At 46.4% G+C, this 9,744-nt stretch overlaps 1 pseudogene across 1 annotated transcript in view; it reads left to right on the forward strand.

The window, feature by feature from the left end:
• Positions 1-9,744, forward strand: part of LOC146186114 (migration and invasion enhancer 1-like) — a 95,219-nt pseudogene that overhangs the window by 38,448 nt on the left and 47,027 nt on the right. The window lies entirely within an intron of this gene.

Here is a 9,744-nt window from a genome sequence, read left to right on the forward strand (position 1 = left end):
TTTCGCAACAATATCTATTGATTTTTCCTTGTTTTACATAAGGTTTAGTATATGTATGCCTTAATTTTTTCTGCAGTGTTACCGCACATCACAGGCAAATAAAAAAATGTTAGAATCGACAGCCGTCCAACATCCCGCGAATGAATGAATGAATGAATGAATGAATGAATGAATGAATGAATGAATGAATGAATGAATGAATGAATGAATGAATGAATGAATGAATGCGCTCTAATACTAGCTGGCGCCGCTGCCTCCAGAAGGAGCCTCAAATCTTTGACCACACGCGCTGCTTCGCGTAAATGCACAAGAAGCGCGCCTCGAGCAAATTCGTCCAAAAAATTAGAACATGATTGTTAATGCAATCTCCTCTGCATAAATGACACTGATCGTCCTTAGATTTTTTTGTTTCACTTTTCGCGTTAAACAATCGCATCCCATGACAAATAATTATAGCTTCGCGTAAAATCGTGCTCAATACACAATTTTGAAACCATTAGGAAGTTTCGCTCACTTTGCAAACATATTATATAACAGTTTCTTCCACATTTTTTAAAATGTTCAGTGCACACCTGAGGTGTTTTTTCAGTGATTGGTAGAGCAAAATCACAGCCATATATTCTAGAATATGCATTGCTCTAAATTCACCAGTGTACGGCTAGCTTGAACACTTATAAAATTTGCGCATGTAGAATTTGAGGAAATGTTCGGGTGAAACTGCACTATTTCCCATTTTATTTCTGTTTTTGCCTGTGTCCTCGTCTTCTTCATTCACCATCTAAATAATTACGGCAAAATAGGACCATACTTGTTTTCTCATCTTATTTCCGTTTCCTCTTGTGCTACCTGTCGCAGACACAGTGTGCTTCTCGATCAAATTCACGTACTGTCAGTGGTTATTCAAAAGAAAAAAAAATGTTTGCTATAAGTCACAGGATGCGGAATCAGCGCGCCTGTAGAAATCTATTTATTAGCTTTTCCTTTCTCTTTAATATTGTATTGCATTCACCCTGTTATTTTTATTTTACCTGGTGTCGTGACGCTGGGGCTACGTCGACCCGGCCTTCACTTGGTAGCGTGCAGAGACTCGGGGTTGAAGTAGGATTGAATCTTCGAAGTTGGTGAAATATGTACAAGCAGGTTTACTGGCACTTTGAGAAAACGTATTTACAAGAATATTTACATGAAAAAGAAGGGTACATCAGCAAAATGACAAGCGTTAAGAGTTCATAGCGAGAAGCGACTGGATGAGCCGTTTACCCAGGGCCCAGAGCGACATTTCGTGCTCTGCAGCGTCCTTAAAAACCCCCTATGTCCAGCCCCTCTCTGAAGATGCTGACCAACCAAATCCAGGGCACGCCCCTCAGGTATCGGCATCCAATCGAACACATCACTGCACTGATGGTCTGAAGCACTGACTGGTCCGGCATTCATTCGTTGGGCGTGATCACTTGTTGGCGGGAAAAGCTTGGGAACGGCGAGGAGAGGAGGTACATTTCTATTCTTCAGCAAAGAAACCACAGGCTGGTTCTGGGGGTTTTACTTCTCAGAAACCCGAGTGCACGTGGCGCCGCATAGGGCTCCCAACATGGTCCCTTTTCGACAATTGCAAATCTTTCCTGCATTCCCGGGAAATCACTTAATGGCCGTATGAGTCATGCTCTTCTCTTGTCCTGCACGTCAGCGGACATGTCACTCTGTCGTCTCCTTTGGATAGGAGGCATTCATCACTGGAGGATAGCACTTCTCGACTGGAAGGGTGAACAAAAGAAAGCACTTCCTGCTATTTCCCGCAGGGGGACGTTTCTTTGTGTTTTTCCAGACGTTCTCTTGACAGGGCCAATTTGGCATTTGCAGGTTGTCCACAAAGCAAAACATGCTTACAAAACAGGATTCCTGGAAACAGGCTCACTTAGAGCCAATGGACCATCACCACATATTCACAAAACTTTTCCATGCCCACAGGCGAACAATAGAGCGCGCAAATGCGGATGCTTGGTCGTAACAGCCTCCTCCCCCGCCAGAAGAGACTCGGAGGGCAGCAGCCGCAGCTGCTGCATGAAGAGACGACTTAATGGCCTGCACGTGAACGCTTGAAGCTCGCTGTTGCATGTCGCGTTGTCTTGATTGTTGTAGGCCAAATTGCTTGAGCTATCTGAAACTCAACCACATGTCGAAGCAAGCACTCGGCTCCCGTCTGAAGAGACCAGGTCAAAAGAAAACTGCCATTGTTGTTCGAGAAAAGCCCACTCTCAAGACGTTCAGGACCCACGTATTCCTAGAAAACCAAACGTGCTGCTTTACATAGCCACACATATACAAGCGCACGAAAAAAAAAAAAAAACCTGATTATCAATTTGGATACATGGTGAGGAACATCTCGGACCGCTTAGAAAGAGCGGCTAAGCGCGTCCGCATTCCCATTTAACCTCCCCTTTTTGTATCTTATTTCAAAATTGTACTGCTGTAAAATCAAGCTCCACCTAAGAAGGCGACTGTTCTTCGATGTCGCAGTTTGCAGCCAAGCCAGGGGACAATGGTCCGTCTCTACGGTGAATTTGGCCCCTCCAAAATAGCACTGCAATTTTTGAATGGCCCATACAATGCAAGCGCATTCTTTCTCTGACGCGCAATAAGCCCTCTCTCTAGAACTCAGTTTTCTGCTCAAGTAGAGCACGGGGTGCTCATTACCGTCGTCATCTCTCTGGCAGAGAACAGCACCTAACCCTCGATCACTGGCATCACACTGGACCGTGAATTCTCGGCCATAGTCTGGAGCTCGCAATACCGGACGGTTAATCAGCACAGCCTTCAGGTTTACGAAGGAGGCTTCCTTTTGTTCGTCCCAGACTACATTTGTCGGTTCTGTCTTGCGGAGAGCGTCGGTCAGAGGGCTAGCCAAAGCTGAATAGTTAGGGATGTAGTGATTGTAGTACCCAGTCAGACCCAGGAATGCTCGAATTTCCGTCTTCGTGCTCGGCCGCGGGTAGTCTGCTACCGCAGAAATCTTAATCTCGCTGGGTTTCCTGAAACCTTGACCTACATTGTGACCCAAGTAGTCCACGGTCGCCCTTGCCAGGCAACATTTCTCGGCCTTTACGGTTAGTCCAGCTTGACGCAAAAGGCTCAGTACAGCTCTTAGATGTACCATATGGTCCGCCCATGAGTCGGAAAAAACCGCAATGTCGTCTAAATAAGGCACCGCGAATGTTTCACACCCCTTTAAAACCCTATCCATGAGTCGGGAAAAACAAAATGGAGCATTTTTGAGCCCGAAACTCATCATTGTTGGCTGGTAGCTGCCCGTCGGAGTGACGAAAGCCGCGTATCTGCTGGCGCGTTCAGTGAGCGGTACTTGCCAGTATCCTCGAGTAAGGTCCAGCGTAGTCACATATGCCGCTCTACTGACCTGTTCTACTCTCTCCTCAATATTCGGAATAGGATACACTTGATCCCTGGTGAGAGAATTTAGCTTTCGGTAGTCTACCACAGGCCTAGGGTCTTTACCTGGAGCTTCTACTAAGATCATAGGCGAAGCATAATCGCTTTCCGAGGGTTTTATTACTCCCAATTCCAGCATGCGAGTTACTTCCCTATCCAGAATTTCTCTTTGCCTTGGAGAAAATCGGTAGCACCTTGATCGCACTGGCACGTCTGAAGTCAGCTCAATATCGTGCTCAGTCAAATCAGTTCTGCCTGGCCTGTCCACGAAGCAGGCCTCAAACTCTGTTATTATCTCGCCCAGATCGGACAGCTGGGATTTCTTTAGTTCTCCTCTCTGCTCCGTCTTTTTGAGAAGCTCCTGAGCGTTGCTTCCTTTTCCGCTGAGGCAAATCAAGTTGTCCCCCATCTCCTCGGGAAGGTTTAACGTTAGATTTACCACGGCTTCCCTCTGCACATAAGGCTTCATAAGATTGCAATGATAAATGCGCACTTCTTTACGCCTACCGGGAATTTTCACTGCGTAGTTAGTGTTAGAAAGCTTTGCAACGACTTCAGCCGGTCCTTCCCACTGTACTTCGAGCTTATTCTGCCTTGAACTTCTCAGCAACATCACCTGGTCCCCGATACAAAACGTCCTTTGACGGGCTGACTTATCATAGTACACCTTGGAACGAGCCTGGGCTGACTTCATGCTGGCCTCAACGAGTTCCTTAGTGTTATGTAAGCGATTCAAGAGGTTCAGAATGAATTCTACTACTGTTGGGTCTTCTCCGCGCCCCTCCCAGGCTTCGCGCACCATTCGCAAAGGTGAGCGCAGTGACCTTCCGTACACCAACTCGGCTGGGCTAAATCCAGTGGATTCGTGCGGCACTGACCGCAAAGCGAAAAGCGCTGCAGGCAGGCAGGTATCCCATTCGCGCTTGTTTTCATAGCACAGTCCCCTTAGGACTCGTTTGAGAACAGAGTGCCATCTTTCTACGCTGTTGCTCTGCGGATGATGGATCGAGCTATGCACTACCTTAATGCCGCATCGCTCGAGAAATGAGGTGGTGAGGACACTCGTGAAAACGCTACCCTGATCACTTTGGACCTCGGAAGGGAATCCAACTCGTGCAAACACTGACAGCAGCGAATCCACTACACTCTCGGACGTCACCTCGCGCAGCGGAACAGCCTCTGGAAACTTTGTGGCTGGGCATAACATAGTGAGGATATAACGGTACCCTGACTCGGTCACAGGAAGTGGCCCAACTATATCTATTACTAACCGGTGAAACGGCTCGGTAATGATTGGTACTAACACCATCGGAGCTTTCCACTTATCTTGCGCCTTTCCAACCCGCTGGCACGTGTCGCATGACCGTACAAAATTTTCCGTGTCCTTAAAACATCCAGGCCAATAGTATTCTTGCAACAGCCTCTGCTTTGTTTTCTTTATTCCAAGGTGACATGACCACGAGCTGCCATGGGAAAGTCGCAGTAAGTCTCCGCGGTACTTTTGGGGAACGACTAATTGGTCCCGCTCTACTCCGCGCTTATCCTTGAATAAGCGATACAGCACTCCCTTTCTCATCTCGAAAGAAATATTGTTTGCTGTCTTAGTGGCGCGGTGGCGCTCCCTTATCTCCTGTATATTGGGATCATTGGCTTGCTCTATAGCTAAGTCCTCTCGGGTTCCACTTAAAAGTCTCGTGAGATTACTAGACACTGGCGGCAAGAGGTTACTCTCAAGAACGTCCTCATTCCGCGTCTCATCAAGCTCACTTTCAAGTTGACTTATCTGAGATGCCTCGCTCTCAAAGTTTTCTGACCTGCTATCTTCCGCATTTACCATTGTTTTAACTGCCGTTTCCTCCGCTGTGGATTTTTCTGGAATGAGCAGTGTAGCTAGTTCTCGCGCCTTTGAACGTGTTAAGGCTTGCACAACTCTGTCTCCGAAAAGGATGCCCCTCTTTCGCAGCAGCATGTCCGATTTGTTGGAGAACAAATACGGATAGCACTTAGGAAGCTTTCCTGAAACGGCAGCCTCGGTTGTTAATTCGCCGAAAGGGCCCTCGATGACCACGTTCGCGATCGGCAAGCACACACTCTGTTCCTCAACTACCTGTCGGATCCATGCACACTGTCCTGTATAGTCGGAAGGCGATACATACGCCGGATGGACAACATCCATCGTTGCGGCCGAATCGCGCAGTACCTTGCAAGGCTTCCCGTTGACTACTAGGTCATGCAGGTAGGGTTCTAAAAGCTGCATATTTTCATCGCAGTCCCTGACATACGAGAAAGCAATCTTTTCTTTCCGGCAGTTGACGGCAATGTGACCCTGCTCATTACACCTAAAGCATGTGAGCGGCTTCCTAGCCTCAAGCTTATTCTTTGTGTTCTGCACGTTGGTCACTTCCCCACTTTTCTCACTGCCGTCCTTTCTAGGGAATTTGCCTGAAGAAACCTTCATTTCTTCGTTTCCAACTCTAGCAAAGTGCCTTTCCTGACGGTTTTTCATACTGAACTTGGGATTGCGGGGCCTATCCACTGCTGGGTTGCTGAATTGTCGGCGCGAAGCATACTCCTCAATAAGTTCGGCAGCTTCAGTTGCCGACTTAATTTCGCCTCGGTCCTGTAACCAATTTCTTTCTTTTTCTGGGAGGCAGTTATAAAACTGCTCCAAAAGAATTTGCTCGACTACAGCGTCCCTATCACTGTAGGAATCTGTGCTCTTTAGCCACTCGCCCAAATTAACTCTTAAATTGTACAGGAATTCAGGGTAACTCTCGTCCCTGGACTTAGTAGCTTTCCGAAAACGTTGTCTGAACGCCTCGGCGCTAAGCCTATACTTTCTCAGAAGGCAAGCTTTGACCTTCTCGTAGTTGTCCGCGTCCTCCTTGCTTAGCCGCGCGACAACCTCCGCTGCCTCGCAGGGCAGAACCGTCAATAATCTCATAGACCAAGTGTCTCGCTGGAAGGACAGTTTTTCGCAGGTTCGCTCAAAGTTAGCCAGATACAGACCGATATCCCCTGATATCACATATGGCTGCATGTACTTTGACATCTTGAAATCTGCCTCCTTGTTGAGAAGAGGTACCGCTAGCTGGGGACAATTGCCCGACCTCTTGCTCAACTCTAGTTCTAATTTCCGGAGCTCAATTTCTTGGTCCAGCTTTTTTGCTTCTCTTTCACGCTTCTTTTCCTCTTTTTCCCACTCACGTTCGCGCTCCCTTTCCTCTTTTTCCCTCTCAAGTTCACGCTCACGCCTCTTTTCCTCTTTTTCCCGCTCTTTCTGCTCTTTTTCCCGCTCCTTTTCCTCTTTTTCCCGCTCTTTCTGCTGTCTGAGCTGTTCCTTTTTTTGACCGATGAGGTTCCATGCTTCACTGAGCTCCTCATCATCGGCTCCCAAATCTGTGATTGCCTTTATAATCAAAGGTTTTCGTGCCAAACCACTTGTATCAATTCCCAATTCCTCACACAATTGCAACAGTTCCGGTTTCTGCAGCTTTTGTAGGTCCATGATCGCTCCGAGTGTCGGCTACTTCCAAAACAACAGTGCAAACTACCAAACCTAAAGGCGTTTCCACACTCTCTTTACCAGTTCTAAAATCTAACCCTGTTCTAGAACCTGGTCCACATCAGAAGAAAAGCCAAGCACTCACCCACACATGCGATCGATGTTCCGAGCTGCCCTCTTGTTGGCCGATTGTTGCTCCTGCTTGTTGCTTGAGATGCCACCTCCGATCACAAGGTGTTGTGGCTTGTAGCTTCAGATCCACCTCCAATCACCAGATGTTGTGGCTTGTAGATTCAGATCCCACCGCTGGTCACCAGTTGTCGTGACGCTGGGGCTACGTCGACCCGGCCTTCACTTGGTAGCGTGCAGAGACTCGGGGTTGAAGTAGGATTGAATCTTCGAAGTTGGTGAAATATGTACAAGCAGGTTTACTGGCACTTTGAGAAAACGTATTTACAAGAATATTTACATGAAAAAGAAGGGTACATCAGCAAAATGACAAGCGTTAAGAGTTCATAGCGAGAAGCGACTGGATGAGCCGTTTACCCAGGGCCCAGAGCGACATTTCGTGCTCTGCAGCGTCCTTAAAAACCCCCTATGTCCAGCCCCTCTCTGAAGATGCTGACCAACCAAATCCAGGGCACGCCCCTCAGGTATCGGCATCCAATCGAACACATCACTGCACTGATGGTCTGAAGCACTGACTGGTCCGGCATTCATTCGTTGGGCGTGATCACTTGTTGGCGGGAAAAGCTTGGGAACGGCGAGGAGAGGAGGTACATTTCTATTCTTCAGCAAAGAAACCACAGGCTGGTTCTGGGGGTTTTACTTCTCAGAAACCCGAGTGCACGTGGCGCCGCATAGGGCTCCCAACATGGTCCCTTTTCGACAATTGCAAATCTTTCCTGCATTCCCGGGAAATCACTTAATGGCCGTATGAGTCATGCTCTTCTCTTGTCCTGCACGTCAGCGGACATGTCACTCTGTCGTCTCCTTTGGATAGGAGGCATTCATCACTGGAGGATAGCACTTCTCGACTGGAAGGGTGAACAAAAGAAAGCACTTCCTGCTATTTCCCGCAGGGGGACGTTTCTTTGTGTTTTTCCAGACGTTCTCTTGACAGGGCCAATTTGGCATTTGCAGGTTGTCCACAAAGCAAAACATGCTTACAAAACAGGATTCCTGGAAACAGGCTCACTTAGAGCCAATGGACCATCACCACATATTCACAAAACTTTTCCATGCCCACAGGCGAACAATAGAGCGCGCAAATGCGGATGCTTGGTCGTAACACTGGGCATTTTCTTTCTTCCCCGCAATGCAGTCGAATACTAAATGAACTGCAGATACCCGGCTTAGGACGCGCTCCTCTAGAAGTCCCAGTCCACCGAGCGGAGGGCTAATTTAATAAGCGCGACACAATCAGCCTCACTTGAATTTGTGAAAACAGCCAAGGTGAGAGAAGAGAAAAAAAACGGTTGCCCTGGAAACCAGACAGGAGTGGTGTTGCGACCGCGATTATTGCGAGCTATAGCCGTGCTGTCTTTTCAGCGAAAAAGGTTGCGCTTAACATACCGCTCAATGTCGACGCTGCCGGGGACACTGAGCTGTGCTAACAAAGAAAGAAAGAAACGGCTTTACTGTGTGGCAGCACAAAGGGTCTTCGAGCTGGGATTAATTTTCTGCATGCGAGCATTTGCGGATGCAATCAAGGCATGACCTGCGCCGTAAAAATACTAAGCCTTGCATAGCAGCGATTTTTCAACAATAGAACGACACGAAGCGACTCTTTTCACCGGTGCAGGTCTTCCTTTACCCCTGTCTGATAAACTGCTTGAGACAAGTAACTTGCAGCTTTTAATGATAGCGTGGTATAGTTATGATTGCTTCAGGCAAATTTATCACTCTCTAAATCGCGAACTGCATGATGTTTTCGTGTTACCTGGTGAACATCGCATACTAAATTCATTACATCTCTCAACTGGGGAACATTCTCATGAAAACATTAATGAACAAATCTTTGCTATCACGATATTATAGTCTTTTTTTTTTTTGTGGGGCTCTTGCGTTTAGTGCATCTATACAACAAAAGTGAGATCTCCCAATATTCCTCAGGAAGTTGCTTGGAACATCATGTAACATTGTTATAATTTTTATCATTATTGATCTGCGCGAAATTTTTTACTTCCATTTAAAAAAATTAGTCGGTCCCAATTTGTTCTACAAAGCAAATTAATGGTATTTCGATGCCCAGGGATTTAGTTAACGAAACTATTATTATTATTATTATTATTATTATTATTATTATTATTATTATTATTATTATTATTATTATTATTATTATTATTATTATTATTATTATTATTATTATTATTATTATTATTATTATTATTAATTTCTGGAACTATTAGAATATGTTGTGAACGGCATGCACCGCAAGCGATGCGAGTGTAGAGAGAGGGAGTTGTCGGTGAGCCAATCCCTTTGCTATTTCAGTAGTCTGCAGACATTATATGTGCTCGATTTACTGTGAACCGCCTACATTAAAGGATCCATGGGGCATGCCTCGCAAATTTTTTGGCTTCGAAGATATACTACCACGACTATAGAAGCGCAAGATTGCAAGAATGTAACCGTAAGTGCGAAGAGAGCGGCGCTCGCTGCCGACAAAGCGGTTGTAACGAAAATGATTGATTGTAGCCACTCTGATGCGTCAGAAATATGCAGGCATTTTTTATTTCCACATAAAAAAAAACATTAACTCATTTAAACACATTTGTAGACACATTGCGGCCACA

This window comes from Amblyomma maculatum, chromosome 6, assembly GCF_055883805.1.
Source record: "Amblyomma maculatum isolate TAMU_Amacu chromosome 6, ASM5588380v1, whole genome shotgun sequence".
In the NCBI taxonomy this organism is placed as follows: Eukaryota; Metazoa; Arthropoda; class Arachnida; order Ixodida; family Ixodidae; genus Amblyomma; species Amblyomma maculatum.